The 19,369-nt window shown below is 36.1% G+C and overlaps 1 protein-coding gene across 1 annotated transcript in view; it reads right to left on the bottom strand.

Moving 5' to 3' along the window:
- The window catches only part of LOC139974003 (uncharacterized), a 90,262-nt gene that overhangs the window by 65,871 nt on the left and 5,022 nt on the right, over positions 1 to 19,369 (bottom strand). The gene's annotated exons all lie outside the window — the stretch shown is intronic.

Here is a 19,369-nt window from a genome sequence, read left to right as displayed (position 1 = left end):
CGTAAAGAGGGCAAAACTACAAGCCAGACGAGATGACTAATATAAGAACACATGGAAATATCTAAATTACCTTGATATCGAAATAACATAACAAATGGATCATGTAAAACTAGCAAAACATTTTATTAAATGAAGTTTTGTTATCGCGCTGAAAACCGTGGAGTTTCCCTCTACTTTCATTTTCCTGAATACATTTCAAGTAATTTCTAAATAGGAAGGATTGAAGTAAAACTTGAGATAAAATCAACAAAAACATTCAAAAATAAAAAGGAAACAAGTGCGGTCTTTAAAAATATAAAGAACAATTGTTAGAAAACATCAAATAAACAAGTTTAGAGTGTAGAAAGATTATAAGAAAGGCTCTTCTGTCTATATTTGTCACCGACAGCAACCCACCCGCTCTTTCCAGCACCTATACCAGTGAAATATGACTCGGATCTCTCTGAAATACCATAGCGTTGTGTTCATTTATGGATGCCAATTACTACAACGAAAAGAAAATACTATTTTAAGTAATCTATGGTTGCTTTTCCCTTAATATTTTCAAGCAATATCCAATAACCTAGAACAACTATTATAAATGAAGAAAGAGATACATAAAACTGACGTATTATCCTTACCGTCATATAATTGCTGGTTCGTATGGACAGAATTGTTATCAATCAAATATTGTTGGTGATGTACATACATGTTTAAAGATTCCGTAGTAATTCTACTTCAAATCGGCTGAAAGAGAGAGAGAGAGGGACTGTGGATGCAACGCCGTCGCACCATTTAACTTCATGGGCCCAACATTCTTATTTTAACGTTATACGTAGACGGTGAACAGCTACCATGGAAACCGTTACGCCCTAATTATACGGTTGATCGCTACGTAATGGCCTGCTTTCGGGATTAAATAGTACAATCAGTGACAAAGGCAATCAGATCAGTCGTAGTGACTACGCCAAAGGTTACCCGTTTTATGCCTTTGAAATGACACCTGACCTAGCTAGCGGAGGCCTCTTTAATTTCGGTAAAAGGATAATGTGCGTCTTGAAATGCAATTTGAGTACGCCCTGAGCAGAAGTGTGAGCGTGTTTGTATACGCTGAATATGACGTTGTGATAGTAGTGGTTAAACTCGTAACATATTAATAGACAATTTACCCTCTTTTCTAGAACCGTCATTAATACAAAACAATCAAATAAAAGGAGAACCGGGAAGTAACTGGGTGGCAATTCTCGTTAGAAGTGAGCAAATGTTTTTGTTTTACTCCTTTGGACGTCTTATTTCTGGCATTTCATATTGCCAGAATCATTTTAATAAGAAGAGTGCGTGGTAATCAGGATTCAATTATTCGTAAGCTAAAATGACGGTAGCTCCCATGAGACAATTGCGTATATTGTCCTTTTCATAGTCGATACATTTGTTCTTTATAATTAGGGTGATATTTTAAAACGGATTCATTTCTCTCAATATATCCGAAGTTACCAATATACGCCTGAGAGGGTTGTGCATTGCTATGGGGAATACCAGCCATCTGTTATGGAGCTGTCTGTGGCCCTCTCTAAAATCCTTTTGTCGAAGGTCTCCTGTCGGAATTGGAGACAAACCTTGACCCATCTTACAAAATATTGATGATTTTAGACGATATCATGACGTCACATGGGAACGATCAACGCACAAATGATTGGTTTCCAAAAGAAACTCATCATGAAAATATGATGCTAATAGAAAGATGATCATATTTAAATATTTCCATGAGCTATATCACAATTTTTATTTAACTGGCAAAGGAAACGAGTAATATCACACATTACATCGTGTTATTTAAAAGCCCTAGAGACAAAATCCAAGTCTCAAATTTGGCAAAAAAAGATGCATCCAGAGCAATTCAAACGTATGCAGGAAGCGTTTGCAGATGCTACCAAGGAACCATACAGATATAGATATTCATCAATCTAAAGCCTTATACGCCCACGGATTTTCGTCTTCGTACAAACACTTTCCACATAAGACCCAGTATGCTTACGTACCCAAGTGATCGAAGCAAAACAAAATATGATAAAACTTAGACGCATAGTTCTATAACTTTCCTTTGTGAACTGAAGCGCCACCGTAGCACCAGCAACCCGTCGCTTTAGAACCGTGCCCGTGAAATGGTTTGTTTTATCAAAATTTTCCCCCAAAAGGCGAAAGGTTTTCCTACTACACGAAGACACCAAATTAATTACCAATGTATGTGAATGCGCCGCCAATGTGGTAAAAAGCAATGTACCGTTACCTCGTTTCCAGAAAGTCTTAACTGTCATGGTACAAGACACATCTAAGGTGGCATACTCCTATTAGAGTCTATATCCATCCGCTCGATTGTTCTCCTTCAGGAAAAGTGCCAAAAAGCAGCAGGAGAACATCTTTTGTGACCTGTTATCATCAATCATGATCTAGTTTTTTTGTGGATTGCATGTTGAAGAGCATGAACGTAAATGTGGTGAGAAAATGAGACCCCTTAGGCCTCCCAGGAGCAGCGTAGGAAATTTGTTTACCACTGAGTGAAGAGGTTTGTTTACAAGTGACGAAAACGTCCTTCTCGGATAGCAAAAAATCTACATGGTCATGATACGGACAATTGATGGTGCCATGAAAGGCCAATTTGTCAGCTATCCGGTGATGAGTAGCGTTTAGCTAGTGAAAACTTCTACCTAGACTTAGAGACCACATTACTTTTGTGATTTAGTGTGTAAGTCAATGGGGCTTTTAATGGGCGTATGCTACCTTAAGGGATCTTTCCATCAAACGTCTATCCAATAAACGCACACGGATGTATAAATAAAGAGGGGAAGGTTTTTATTTTGATATTAAATAGTAAATCCTACTGATCACTGTACCGCATTATCAATATATGTACGAAGGTGGAGTAAACGACACTTCCAAATAATAAGATCTTTTTAACTTATATTTGATTGACAATAGACAATTTCACATGAATATTCATTTTCATATCCTAGTTTTCTATAACAATAAATGCTAGGAACTGCACAGGCTACTCTGTAAACCAAAACAAAATACATAGACGAAGTGGGAGAAAATGATAAAGAATACGAGAGAAAGTTAATAACATTCCTACTGTTATGAAATAGTGATACCATCTCTTTGATGTTACCGAAACACTCCATCGAGACACCTTACAGGGCCTCTTATGTATTTATCTAGGTCATGGATTCAGTTTTCCCACGAGAAGTTTTTAACTATCTTATTGAATCTTGGTACAGGGCCTTTTCCCAAAATAGATTCCATTATGTCTGTGGAACATTCGAGAAGGTTCTCTCACGTGGTATGGAAGTTTCCATAGAAAGGGGATGGACTTCCAAACTCCCAACCAATCAGGGCAGATCAGTGCCAGCGCACTTATTTTTATATCATTAAGCTAATACAGGATGGTCAGGTTATTGGCTGCCTCCTGATTGTGCGCAGAGGGATTTTGTAGAAGTAAGGGTTTAAAAGTAAAAGGAGGCCGAAAGTTTGGGCACTCCGTCAGCAAATTTATCACTTGGTCAGCAAATTTATCACTCCGCCGAAAGTTCATCACTGCCTCTAATTGTTTAATTGACGGAGTCAAGTCAAGTCAAATCATTGTAATTTAGTTTTATTTGTAAAGAGAATCGACAGAGAAGAAATTATACCGAATCATTAATCAAATCCGATCTTGTCAAATTGTTTTTCTGTGAACTCATTGTTTTCGCCCGTTCTGACATCTCCTGAAGAAGCATAAAAACGGCATCAAGATATCCCAGTACCTTTCTATCGCGAGTCCCGATATAGTTTTACTATCGGAGGAGCGGGCTCGTCACAATATTACATGGTGGAGATCGGTTGCTTTCTTCAGGAACAAAACGGTAACGGAACATTTCACAACTTTCGTTCGTTACGTTCAATAACGAACAGGTGATTTTTTTTTTGGCCCGAAGACCTAACGAGGAACACGACGTATGTTCACGACCTAGCCTAACGGAAACACTCTACGAGGGAAGACGGCCTATACTAGCCTAAGTCTGTACACCGGAACCACTGATCTGTACACTAACGTTAATCAACCCAGCATGCAGTTCGCGTTTGAACATTCGCGCAACTAGTACGTAGTTAGTCATACTACAGCTCTAAACATCAGAACTGAACATTTTCGCGATCTAAGCCTAGACTCTACCCGATGTTAACGGCGAACGAATCAGAAGTTCTAACGAGATGTAGGCCTACCTGCTACTACCTACCTGCTACTACCTGCCGCTACTGCACTACTACTACTACTAGCCGAGGGACTTCAATCATCGTTTCCAGTACCAGTTCTTAGTTAAACTTAAGGGTGAGTGAAATCATGCCAATTTGTATCCCAACCCCTATTTGAGATCAGAGTGTAACGATAAGTTATTTTAATCGTGTCCATGTATTGCATATTTGTTATTTGTATTTAATTGCGGTCGATAGTGTGTTCAATTAAGTAAAGGCTCATGTTGTAAACTCGTAACTAGCCTAATTGTATTTGGCATGATGTCCGTCAGTGAACAGGAAACTTCTACCTCTGTTAAGGTTATGCAGAAACATAGGCCCACTGATTTTTTGCCATCACGATTTCAGGGCGATGTAATTGATGCAGATTTAGCTGAAGCTCATTATTTGGGATTTGAAGATTATTTAGAGGTGCATAAATTGCCGTCCCAAACCACCCCTGTAGAGGAAGAATTAAATGAAATATGTCGCATATTTAAGCGAACACTTAAAGGCCAAGCCAGACTCTGGATTGAAAACAAAAATTTTTCAACTATTGCTGATCTGCGCAAGCAATTCCTTGCTCGTTTCAGTCCAGGCACTTCTTCCTACGCTAAATCACAGGCATTTCACGCATTAAGCTATACGCCAGGTGATACAGCTCAAGCACATTTGGTCAAAATTTTCAAAGCTGCAGCACAATTAAGTTATGGCGAGGACCAAATTAGAGATAAATTCATCTCGACCCTGCCTTTGCAATGCCGCTCAGCAGTGTTAATGTCTGCATCACCACAAGCAACAATTGCAGATTTGGTCATGAAAGTGCAATGTTATTTTGACTTACAAATCCAAAGTCAACCCACAGCTTCTTCCGAACTATTTATGGCAATGCACAACAAAGCATCTTCTGTTAAGACTCCTACTATTTCTGCATCTTCTGAGATACACGAGTTGTGTACCAAAATTCAGGAATTAGAGACCAAGTTTGATCAGTCACGTAGGTCAGAATCGCAAGACAATCCAAAAGATATGAGGCAAAGATATAGTTCTCGTGATTCTCGTGGTCCTAGGACGGGTCGTAATGATAACAGGAGAAGGTTACCATATTTTAATCCTTCAATCACATGTCATTACTGCCAAAATCGAGGTCATTTTGCACAATATTGTCAAATTCGCCTAAGCCATGAAATGGAGGCTAATGTAAACAAAGTACCAACACAGAATTTTCATTAGGGAGCACTTATGATAGCACTCATCATACAGTGACTCCAGACAAAGTACCAAGTAAGGAAGATCGAAACGTAAAGCAAATAATATTTGGAAGAATATTAATATTCCTAGTTCTAGATATACAGGGAACGACCGTAATGTGGATATTCAACTGGACACACGTAATTTTGTAAGAGGTACTTTACATGATGGTAAAGGAATTTCATTGTTGTTTGATAGTGGAGCGACACGCTCTATCATTTCTTCTTCTACAGTGCAAAATTCAAAGTATTTATCCTCTATACAACCAGTCTCAGTTGATGTAGTAAACCTAAAGTTGGGTAATGGTCAGTTTATTCATGCGTATAGCACGATAACATTTCAGGTCAAAATTCAAGGTCATGAATTTCAGCTTTCTGCTTTAATTGCTGCAAACCTGACAGGTATTGACTTAATTTTAGGTAGTCAAACTCTGAAGGAATTGAATGGATCTTTGGACTTTACCACAAACTGTTTTAGAATTAAACAAGCCAAAGTTTTCCTTAGGCCAGTGCAGAGATTTGTTATTTACCCAGGTCAGCAAAGATACATTACTGTACAGGGACGTCTTCCACTATATGCACGAAATGCAGATGTGGTTATTAAACCGTTTCCTCTAATATCTCGTATGTGTCCTTCACGAATGTTAGTGAAAATGCATAAAGGTAGAACAAAGATTCTACTAAGGAACATGGGTAACCAGAAATTTTGTCTGAATCCTTCTCGCACAGTGGCTCATATAGATTTAGCAGATATCATTACGGTCACAGAAGACATACCTACTGATTCTCTAGATTTTCTAAATGTCATGAGAGACATCGAAAAACCGTCTCTTTTTCAAACCAATTCTAACTCTAAAGAGAATCGTGATGAAATTACACGATATAATTTACATCGTTATCCACATTTGACAGCCGATGATCCCCTGGTTTCCAAATCGGAACAGGAAATCATGAGAGATAACATTAATTTGGAACAAAGTATTCTAAATGCTTCAGAAACAGAAAGCATTTATGAATTTCTAGACTCTCATAGAGATGCATTTTCTCTTTATGGTGAATTATCTCACTGTCCAAATTATGAGGCTGATATTACTCTTACTAATGACGAGCCATTTTACATACGTCCCTATAGACTTTCAGATGAGGACAAAGTCATTGTCGCCAGTGAGCTTGACAAATTAGTGCGATTAGGAATCTTAGCGGTAGGACATCAGTCTTATACTTCACCGGTTTTCCTCATTCCAAAGAAGGGAACAAAAGACAAAAGAGTTGTCACAGATTTTCGCTACTTGAATAGTAGGATAAAACGTCTCAATCACCCATTTCCATTACTGAATGAGACTATCCGTACCATAGGGTACTCTGGAGCCAAAATTTTGGGTGTTCTTGATTTAAAGTCTGCATTCTTCTGTCTGCCACTTAGTGTTCATGCACAACAATATACAGGTATTGCTTCATTTCATGGAGGAAAGCATTATTATTATAAACGCTTACCACAGGGATTGAATTTATCTCCAGCGATCTTTCAGTCGCAAATTAATGATATTTTGGCAACGATCCCAAATTCAAATAAGTTCTGTATTGCTCATCATGACGATATTATTGTGTACAGTGCAGACAAACAATCTCACAAACAACACCTACAGGCAATTTTTAAGGTTTTAATGGACAACGGATTGAAAATCTCTCCGAAAAAGTGTAGCATTTTCCAAAATTCAGTCCGATATATGGGACATTTGCTCTCAATAACCCCAGAAGGTGAGGCTTGTATCCAACCTTTACATGATAGATGTGCAGCAATCAGGAACACACCGAAACCACACAATGTTAAGTCATTAAGACGATTTGTAGGTGCAGTTAATTATGTGGCTTCGTTTTTCCCAAATATTCAAGCACTATTGAGACCATTACATCATTTGAGTCGTAAGAGAAAGGTATTTAAATGGACAGAGGAACATCAGAGTGCATTTCAAGATATTAAAGAGTTGTTGTGTAATCCACCTATATTGCATATGCCACAGAAATATGGTCGTTTTGTATTATATAGCGACACATCACGAGTAGCAACAGGATCATACCTGACACAAAGAGTTAATGGCAAAGAGAATATTATTGCATATTACTCTAAGATATTACCACCAGCATGTCAGAGGTATAGTGTAACTGAATTAGAAATGATGGGTCTATTTATTAATGTGACAGCATTCAAACATTTATTGCAAAATGTAGAATTTGAGGCATATGTTGATCACTCAGCCATTGTTGAATTGTTTAAGTCAAAACAAGAACCAGCAACTACACGCTTACGTAAACTTCTGTTCAAATTGTCAGAATATACATTTCAGGTTGGTTATAAGAAAGGCTCAGAATTGGTTTTGGCAGATTATTTGTCTAGAGCACCACAGGAATTTCACTCTGAAATAGATCAGGTTGCTCAAGAGGTCAGTTCTTATGAGGATATTTCAACTCCACCTAAGGAGACATTTAATCCAATCATGACAAGGTCAATGGCAAGGTCAATGGGAGTCAAAGTTCCAGATTTATTTCCGAACAAAGTCACTAAGGAGTCTAAGCAGGATTCCTCAGCCAAAGAATCAACAAACAGAGTTGAAAGGACATCCATTCCTATGGCAACACATGATCATGTTACACAGAGACCACAATCTGAGTCACAAAAGAGGACTACACCAGTTGTTTCTAATGACAAGAGAGAAACATATATTCAAAGGCCTACTATTTCTATGCCGAGTGAAAATCGACATACATTTAGCCCTGACATATTAGTTGTGCCAAATTTTACAAGTGTTTCTCAACCTTCAGAGCCAAGATTAGTGGATCAGAGTAGACAAAGGGTACAAGAGGTAATCAGAGAACCACCACCAGAATTATTTGTTCAGCCAAAGCCAGTCATAACAAACATTGATCATTTGGTTACAGGGCACATTCCAAAACAAAAGGAATTGAATAAAGTCATGAAGGCAATTCAAGGAAAGCTGATCAAAAATTATGATCTGCCATTTGATGTAAAAGAGTTGCAAATTCAACAACAAACTTGTCCTTACTACAAACCAATTTATGATTTTCTTGCACATGACATTATTCCAAGTAATGTTAAGCATGCTAGAACTGTTCGTTCTCAAGCAGAGGATTATTTGTTATGTAATAGTTTGTTATTCAGGATATTTTTGCATGAGACTAATGATGCTAAGATGACTCTTCAGTTAGTCGTACCTGAGACTATGGTAGAACAAATAATATCTCGATATCATGATGACTTGTTAAGTAATCATCAGGGTGTAATGCGTACATATTTGACCATTAGACAGCATTTCTATCTGCGCAATATGTTTCAACACATCAGTAATTATATTCAGGCATGTCTCCGTTGTCAAGAATTCCGTAAGAAACCGGACAAATTGAGACAATATCATGCTCGCATTCCTGATTCTTATCGTCCTTTTGACAGACTTAGTCTGGATTTCAAGACTATGCCCACAACGGCTACAGGATTTAAACATTTGATGGTTGTTTGTGATGAGATCACTAGATTTGTTGTATGTGTTTCTCTTAAGACTCTTGATGCTGAAACAATATGTGAAGCATTATTGCAGAGGGTAGTCACAACCTTTGGTCCACCGTCTTGTATTATAAGTGATGCGGCGGCTTCTCTTACAGGAAAATTAGTGGAGCTCTTAAGTAAAGCTTTAGGCATTGAACAAAAGTTCATCAGTGTAAACAATCATGGAAGCTTACAGGTTGAAAGACACATTCAGACTCTTTCAAATTTCCTCAAAGTGAACTTAAACCAGTTTGGTACGGATTGGGTACGATTTGTCCCAACATCAGCCTATGCATATAACACATTTTCCTCTCCTCAGTTAGGTAGCTATAGCCCATTTGAACTTGCATTTGGACGTAAGCCGCCAAATCTTACAAATTTATCGTTCAATCCAATGGCAGGATTATCACAATCTCATGGAGAATATGCTGCATTGTTAAAGAAACGATTTGATCATTTGTCAAGGGTAATGTTAGTCTTACAAAAGAAGCAACAAGATGCTCAAAATGTTAAGATAAGTGCAAAACTAGACAAAGGTGCAATTTATTCAACGGGTCAATTAGTGTATCTGTATAAGCCAACGTCTTCCTCCTTGACTGCGAACTCTCGCAAAATTGCTGCAGAATGGTGTGGACCACTAGTAATCCATCAAGTTTTAGATAGGACTCATTATTTGTTGGCCACGCTCAAAGGAGAAATTCTTAGTGATGTATTCAATTATAACAGGCTTAAACCATGTTTTGTAAGAGCATCTTCTGAAACTAAGAATATCACCAACATTCAGAAATTGCGAAATGTCTTGAAAACAAAGGGTTCATCAAGTGAAAAGGTTGCTCGAATGAGAAATGTTTTGAGTAGTAACACTTCTAATGCAGAAAATGTCAATGCCATGCAAGATGCACATATTGAGTTTCATGATGAGTTTGGTAACATTTTGCCAGGGGTAACTTCAGATCACATCATGTGTCTTATGAGCACTAAGCCAATGAATGTTGCATCCTTTTTAGAGAATAGAGCACATAATGAAGGATTAGCCCTTCCATATCCTTCCATGAAAGGTAGCATATTAAGGCAAAAGAAGGTTTTTGCAAATGCTCCACGAGGAGACATGAAAGTCCAACGTGCTAGATACAAATTGGGTGAATTACAGGTTCTGGTCACCTATCAGACACCATGTTTTCCAACAGGCTTTAAGAGTCATGATTTTTGGTGGAATGTAGGAAAATATTCTAACACAGAGGAAATAATGAATTTTCTCCATGAAAAGGGATTGAACATTACAGGCAATCCAGGCAGGATGTTGCAAACATTATATGGTTAATATGTATAACTGCATAATGCTTTAAGTTCAGATGAACAGGTGTTTTACCCACGATTGTATGAATGGAATGCGTCATGGCATTTACCTGCATACCTATTAAGTGGAAGTCATTGTACTGTATGGTGTAACAATATAAGCTTTATTGTTAAAAACGCCACCAAGTGACCTAGTTTCATCTTTTATAACAAATGTGTAATGAGTATACCTTATTTCTCCTTATGAATTCGTTCAAACGTTTACCCGGCAATTAGAACATATCCGGAACATTAGCAACATGGGTTTTCATATATTGAGAAATATTTTAAGGATATTTACATTGCATCATTTATGTTATATATTGAAGGCTATTTAGAGACAGCATTGAAGATGTGCAACTTTTGCTTACAGCAACAGTTATCGAAGCAAATGAAAGTATAGATCTTTTGAGGAAGTTATGTATATATTTTCTTTTCCTCAAATATTCATTCAAAAGTAAATTTCATCATGAAGTTGAAAAGACAAGATGTTAAGTATTATGTTAATTTGAAGAAAGATTTGTTGATGTCATAGTCTATGGAGTCTCTTTTATGGTATCGAATATCTAGTACTTTGGTACTTTACTGGATCATTTCGGAGTGCATACCTAGGGTCACCATGCTATCGAGTCACATTTTGTTGATTTTCTTGAAGTGAATGTATATGATTCACAAGGTTTCAAAGCAGTTTTGAAACTATGCCTTCATTAAAGAGGTTTTTTAAATGAGTTTGTAATATTTTAAAGTTCTTTTTTAAAATACGAATTTTTTTATGGAACGCTAAGGTGTTCTGTTCAGTTAAGAGATAACTATAAGTCTAGTATTCTCTGATCTCTCCCCAATTCACGGCATGATTTCACTTTTGATATAAATGTATTATTGATGTATGAAATGCATAAATGTATTTTGTAAAAGATACTGCATATTTTGCTGTGTCATGTAACTTTAAGATATCTTAATGATATTTTTTTTTTTAGATTACATCATATGATGTCATCAATATTGAAAAGGTACACAAATTTTCATGGAGATAGTATCAATGTATATACCATATGATCATTTTTAATAATTCGTAACCAAGATGTTAACCTTTGAGATATATGAAGGCCATTTATTGAAGTCAATGAATATTAGTGAATGAGCTTACAGTACTCTACCTTCTTGAGATAATGATAAGTTAAAGCAGTATGATGTTAAAATTTTGGAGTATCCAAAAATTTTAAAAGATTGAGGGGGATGTTATGAAATAGTGATACCATCTCTTTGATGTTACCGAAACACTCCATCGAGACACCTTACAGGGCCTCTTATGTATTTATCTAGGTCATGGATTCAGTTTTCCCACGAGAAGTTTTTAACTATCTTATTGAATCTTGGTACAGGGCCTTTTCCCAAAATAGATTCCATTATGTCTGTGGAACATTCGAGAAGGTTCTCTCACGTGGTATGGAAGTTTCCATAGAAAGGGGATGGACTTCCAAACTCCCAACCAATCAGGGCAGATCAGTGCCAGCGCACTTATTTTTATATCATTAAGCTAATACAGGATGGTCAGGTTATTGGCTGCCTCCTGATTGTGCGCAGAGGGATTTTGTAGAAGTAAGGGTTTAAAAGTAAAAGGAGGCCGAAAGTTTGGGCACTCCGTCAGCAAATTTATCACTTGGTCAGCAAATTTATCACTCCGCCGAAAGTTCATCACTGCCTCTAATTGTTTAATTGACGGAGTCAAGTCAAGTCAAATCATTGTAATTTAGTTTTATTTGTAAAGAGAATCGACAGAGAAGAAATTATACCGAATCATTAATCAAATCCGATCTTGTCAAATTGTTTTTCTGTGAACTCATTGTTTTCTTCCGTTCGAGACATCTCCTGAAGAAGCATAAAAACGGCATCAAGATATCCCAGTACCTTTCTATCGCGAGTCCCGATATAGTTTTACTATCGGAGGAGCCGGGCTCGTCACAATATTACACTACAACGAAGTATTATTGAATAAATGATTGCGTTAATATCGGCGAATTTATATGATATATTGATAAACATATATTTGAAGCAATTAGAGGGGGCTCTTCCAATTAAACGTACTCATGTAGCCAAACTGTAAAGTGGATTATTAAGACCTTTTTTTTCTTTATTTCATGTCATGATTTTCCCCAGTAAATATAATTGATGAATGGAAACATCTAGTCAATACCATTTTTTTTTTATTTTTACTCTTAACCCTTCGTTGGTGTTGATTTTCTTCAATAATTAACTGAAATGGTGGAGAGAACAAAACGTTGGTGCGGTGTGGTTTAAATTTATATGTTAACAGCCTAGGTAAAATATAACTCGGTCGGCATGCAACAATAGTTAAGTCATTACAACACATTCAGGTACATAATGTAATTGTAAGGTAGAACAGAAAAAAATAGAAACGTATATATAACACAAGAACAATGCATGTGTCTTGAAAGATGACCTAAGGTAGCTTTTTCGTTGTGATATTTTATAGTAAAGAAACAAAACAACAATTAATGTTGAATATGTTTCAATAGCTATTCGGGTTTTTACGATATTCACTTTTAACATTTGATAAATCTTAAGCTACATTTGACGTTAATGCATTGTTTTAACAATCTAATAACTCAAAATATACATATTTTTTTTTAGCAAACTGCTTATCCACTAGAGAGCCTTTGTAATAGAATGTGTAAAAGTAAGTTGGCCTAACGTTTCGATCCTAGCAGGATCTTCTTCAGAGGCTAAATGACAAGTAACAGTAACAGAATGGACAAAAACACGCACAGAATACAGGTTAATGAGCACGGTGAACACAATGAGATACATGTAAGGGGATTAGTAGACAAGGGATGGAGAGAAGAAGGCAACAGGGGAAGAGGAGAGGTAGGAGATAAACAGTGGAGGGACAAAGAGAGGATTAAAGGAACGCGGTAGAGAATCAACTGGAGAAGGACAAAGACAGAAGGGTGTGGAGTAAAAAGGGGGTGGAAGAGAGCTGTGAGAAGAGGAGTGATGGGGGGGGTGGAACAAAGGGAGAAGGAGGTGGGACAGAAGAAATGTTAGTCATGTCCTTCCTAATCTGATAACTCAACCAAGTGTTTTTTAACTTCATATATGCAACAGAAGACCTCATGACTTTCAACACCAACCGTCAAATTTTTAACACATTGTAAACATAAAATCTTATGTTTTTGCCCCATTGAGTTTTATGTTGTATCTGACCCGAAGTCGTTGTCTTATACAATATACTCTCTTAAATTTATAGACTGAAATTTCAGTCTAAGAGCGGATGAACTGAGGGACCAGTTCCTTCAGACTGAAATTCAGTTTGATTTTTAATCTAGCTAGACTTAATGATTTCAGTGTAACAGGACTGGAATTTACCTTTTCTTAGACTGAAATTAAGCCAAATTAGATTAGAATCCAGCCTTTAAGGTTTAAATTATTTTATTCAATTAGACTTTAAAAAAAGTGGCTAGACAGAATATCGTCATTTTATACTTTAAATTCAGGGATTAATAGTCCATTATGCCAGTCAAAACACTGCCCAAAGGCACTAAATTGGGACGATTACAGTCGCCCTCCCGGCAGGTTAAAGGAAATTTCCCCGTAAAATTGTAAAAATTCCTAAATGGAGTATAATTTTAGACACAAACTGGTTAAAAAAGCAGGTTGATAGTTACATATTTTTAACTTAGATTTTGCTTTACCATATACAATAAAACAATAATTCGTGGGAACATTCCATTAACTATGGAAATAAGAAAACAAAAACCCTGTTAAAAGTTTAAAAACTGTATTAAAACTGTCTTTATTTATTTTCTTGGATACATTAAGAAATATAAACAAAAAATACTACAAAAGCTAAATTTGTTTGCTTGGGTTTTATTTATGATATCTTAGGTCTAAATAATGGTTATTTACCTAAACTACAAAAATAAATTAAATGTAAAGTTTTAGTAATGAAATATTCCAAAATTAAAGTTGCAATTCCGGTGCCGACGATTTGACATGCAAACTCTATAAATGTGGTCAAGTTTACCAGAAATTTCTAATTTGACCATAACTAATTTATTTTGTGTCCTAAAAATTTAAGTCTTGAAACATTTATTTTTATAGTTTTATTTAGTTATAATTTAGTTTTAATTTAGTTTAAATTTAGATTCATACCTTTAAGTGAAACCCATGTGCAGCAGTTGCTGCAAATATAATAATAACCAGAACCAATTATGACAGGGCAAGTTCGTTTATCATACAGATATTGGTATAAAGAATATTAAAATATAAAACTAAATTGTACTTAAAGAAAACATAATGGCAAAGGCCACTTGGAAAGTGACCAACAATGAACGGATGCTGGCATAGGCCACTTGGAAAGTGACCGACAATAGATGAATACTGGCAAACGCCACTTCGAAAGTGACCGACAATGGGCAAATACTGGAAAAGGCCATTTGGCCAAGCCCTTCTTCCAAGCTCCAGCCTCTTGCCACCCCAACATTTTTTATACTCCCAACCTCTCCACCGACCCTTCAGGGTTTTCATTTCTGCTGCTTATTCCCAACCCCATCTCTTACCAACCCACACCATTCTGACACTCGTTTCTCATAATTGAACCATTTTTGGAAACTGACCGACCCGACAATGGATGGATTACAATTCAGAATTGTACCAAATTAAGCTATAACACCAATAGTACTGGTGTTTAAATAAACAAAACAATTGTTTACATGACACAACATCAAAATGAAAATACAGCATACAAATAAACACTTGCAACACCACTCTAAAAAGCTACTTAGGAGAAATTAATTTAATGTTAGATGCCAAGCTACGCAATGGTGCCTTTACTGACGTAGCAGGAATCACTCCATATAAAAAGGCAGCTAAGAATTCACAGAATTGATGAAGTGCCAAAGCATAATGCACATTAAATGTGTAATGTGCTTTAAATAATCTATCCACTTGTTACTTGTTCCTGCAGGAATTGGAATTCTATCCGCCACAATAAAGAACTCTGACGGATTTTGGGCAGGTCCGAGTGAAAGTATGTACAGTTGTACATATTTTTCATCAATTCCGGCAGCGGTAGCATCAATGCTGGTGTCAAGCTAGAAAGAAATGACAAAAAAATATGCTTATTTTACTCCATACTATTAAATTAACATCTGAACATTAAGCAAACTGCCAATCTAAATATTCCATGAGACTTCCAGTTTATTCATACGAGAATAAAATTTTACATAAACTAAACTTCTTACATGATCTCCCTAGAATGTCACTAAAAATTCACAAACCTTTGACAGACAACTTTACAAAATTTGGTTATTACAATTCCTGGACAGACTGGCAGAGTGTACCTTCAGTATCAATAATTGTACATCTCAGACACCTGAAGGGTTCATAAGTCAACCGTTTTTCCATCTCTATCTTTGTTATTCCTAACTAAAAATGGCATATATAATATTTGTTGGCTTTACATTTAAAAATATTATGTCACTTTACTACAATTGTGACCACAATGGGCATTCTCCCCCAAACACCCTATTAAATTCCCTTTTTGCAGGTTTTCCGCCTTGCTCCACATTCTTGTCAGTATCGCTGCCAATCAGACAGTACTGAATAAATTATTCCTGCTTTACATTGCCATAATAAGTGTTTTTTCCTACTCTATACATGTTACTTCCATCGAGCCATGATGACTATAGAGCCAGTGCCTATACCATTCAGTAGCGCCAATGGAAGAGAGCCATAAGACAGAGTGGATATGATGCTAACCTTAATATACACCAGACAAACTTTTTTCAACATAACAAGACAATTTTTGTTTAGCCAAGCAAATTTTGTAAAACCAAAACTTTCCACTAAACGCAGGGGTGTTTATATAGCATTGAGCAAGGGAATAAACAGTATATTGTCATAAAATACTCACAGGTTTGTTCTGAAGGAAGTACAACAGTGCCCCTGCTCTGCTAGTGGACTGCTGCTTCAGCTTTAACATAGTCACTGACCTGTGCAGTATATATATAAATGTATATAAAGCACACATATCCTCTGAAAAGAAAATTGAGTTTGAAGTTTTAAACATAACCTCCAAGGCATAGTATGTGGCTAATTAAATGCAATAAATCATAAAACAAGTATATGTGAACAAATGGCACATTCCATAAATAACCTTTTTGAATATAATCCAGATAAGTTATACATCCAAATAAATATACAATTTTGTATTTTCACAAACTATAAAGTAATTGATATATTGATTTTTTAAATTTATGGTTCATTGAATTTTGGATGACAATCTGTTCAAATTAAATTGTGTCATATTTCTAATCGTAAACAGGAAAAATTGTTTATAGTACTTTAAGTGCTTGATTTCAAAGAATATTCACAGAAAATTTAACTATGATGTTTATTATTGCCTACATGGTAATAAGAAAAAATAAGAACAATTAAGTTTTCGGTCTTAATTTTAAACCTTTATCTATCAAGCGACCACAATTTGCCCAAATTGAGAAAAAGAATAAAATTTAGAACTTTCCAGCCTCTTACCCAGGGGTAATACCCAAAACATTATTGATTGGTTAGCTAGAAAAAAAGGCATACAAAGAAAACTTTGAAATATGATAGCTATACTAATTTAACTTACTACTATCAGTTTCCTCAAAAGCATCAAATTATATTTGCGATAGCTGGTGAGGTTTTCTTTCTCACTTCTATGATGCGTTCTCTATATCCACCCCACTGTGTGATGAAGTTATGCCTGGATTCGGCAAACATTAATCGAAACTCCTCATATATCTCAAAGAAATGTAAACATTTTATTATTTATTATTTATTTTATCAGAATGCTAGGAGATTTTCTAATATCACAATTATGAAACTTACTACAGCAAATCTGAGATTTGTTTCTTCAGTTATCTTTTGATTGAAAACCGCATTAGGACTACAAGCGTAAGTTTCATTCCAGCTGATTTGTCCGTTGGTACAAACACCCTTTCTGGTACATCTAGGATTCGCCTTCCTGAAGACCAAAATATGTACACAAAGAGTTATCAATGCCTGTCATTAAGCACAAACTATGCAATACCTAGTATTTACCACTTCCCCTCCCTATCATGTATTTATGTGTACGCTTTGATTGGAACACACCGTGACATAATTAAAATCACCTTAGTGTGTAGGATGTTGCATTTTTTCTCACTGATCAATAGACAGATAGATTCTAATATTGGATAGTTTGAATAAAAACTGAAAACTCAAAAATATAAACTGAACCAAAAGAGTTAACATAAAATAACATTCTGAAAAGTAAACAAAGTAAACACAAAATTGAATTCGGGACAAAATAGACAACAACTCAATTGTTATATATATAAAACCCCACGCCACTGATATATGGATGTCACCCAATGAGTAAAACTCGCTGGAATTATTGAAGTATGCTGATTGGACTCTGCAAATGTATAAAAACCTTTGGGGTTCGGGATAATACCCTCGGACGACTTACTGGTATGATTGTTTGCTCTTCTGATTCGCAACATCCACATTGTTCACGAGGTACACAGTGTGATCCCAACAAAAAGTATCCATTGCGACAAACACAGGCTTCAACTTCCGTACAGACGTCATCCTGACATGTCCCTGGAGCTTCACAAGTTCGTTGACAAGCGGTACTGCAGTTTTTATACGCCATGTTTGTTGGACACAATGTGACAACATCTGTGTGAATACAGGGAAGTGATTGAAAACACGGAAATAAGATTTATGGAGGTATTGATGAGCAATGGTCGTGCAAGCTTGAACATTAAATTACGGAAAATATTTTTCCAAGAGCTTGCAAAAGCGGTCTCAGGTACATACACTAATCTACTTACATTCTTAATTGGAATACACTGGTTATTTTTAAACATTATGTCTAACTCTTTACATATTAAGTTATTTTCAAGCGTTCACAGTAACTCACCGGTCTCTCCAGAATACTGTCCGAGGTTTACTAACTTGAAGTAGCTGAAAGCGTCACTGATTCGAAAATGATCGTATGAAACACGAATTAGGGAACCATTTGATGTTGTCATGTCAATTACCAGTTGATACTTCTTCTGATTGGTCAAGAAAGATAGCTTCTCGTTACCGAGCCAAAATTCCCAAGACAAAAAACCTAAGCCAGTCTTGTAGCTATCCCAGTCACGACCAAAGTCGATGGACCCGTCAATACGTCGTTGAATAACCTGATGAATAATTAGACGGATTGATTGGATACTGTTTACAATCGCATTGAAAGTAAGCTTTTGATATTATAAAGGTTTACCAGTAACTGTAGATAAGTTTGACCAAACGGGAATCTGTAACATTGAACATTTCTTGACTATTTTTGTTCCTAAAAAAAATGAAGGACCAATGAATATGCAAAAAGATAATTATGAAACAAAATAAAATAGCTTTACATAGAAATAGGCTAAAGAAGTAGTATGAAACAAAACAAAATAGGTTTATTCTGTAAGGTTATAATCTCTGCTTATGGTTACAGAGTAGCTGAGTCATTAATTGACTATACACACCCGCACCAATAGATACATATTTATAAAGTATGGGGTCACTGTGTCTCCAGACATATTGAGTGTTACATGGAATGGAAGCAGTGCTAATCAAAGATACACCTACCGTCCATCCACCAGATGTATCTGTTCCACCACAGTAAACCTCAAAAGGTTCTAAATAGCCATCTGGTTTGATCATGAAGACACCGGTAGAGTTATGAGATGAACATTGCTCCTGGACTTCCTTGCAATCTCTCGGGTAACTCGATTGTTGATAGAAGAAAAATGTTGAAGAGCCTTGTTGATGAGGGAATAAATAAATGTTACAGTAATGATGCACGTAATAAAAAATAATAATAATACTACATATCGAGCTAATGAAATCAATGTCTTCAATATTAGTTGACTTACTTCCAAGAAGCAATTAAAACACAAAT

This window comes from Apostichopus japonicus, chromosome 9 (assembly GCF_037975245.1).
Source record: "Apostichopus japonicus isolate 1M-3 chromosome 9, ASM3797524v1, whole genome shotgun sequence".
Lineage (NCBI taxonomy): Eukaryota > Metazoa > Echinodermata > Holothuroidea > Aspidochirotida > Stichopodidae > Apostichopus > Apostichopus japonicus.
This window is presented reverse-complemented; position numbering and strand designations above follow the sequence as displayed.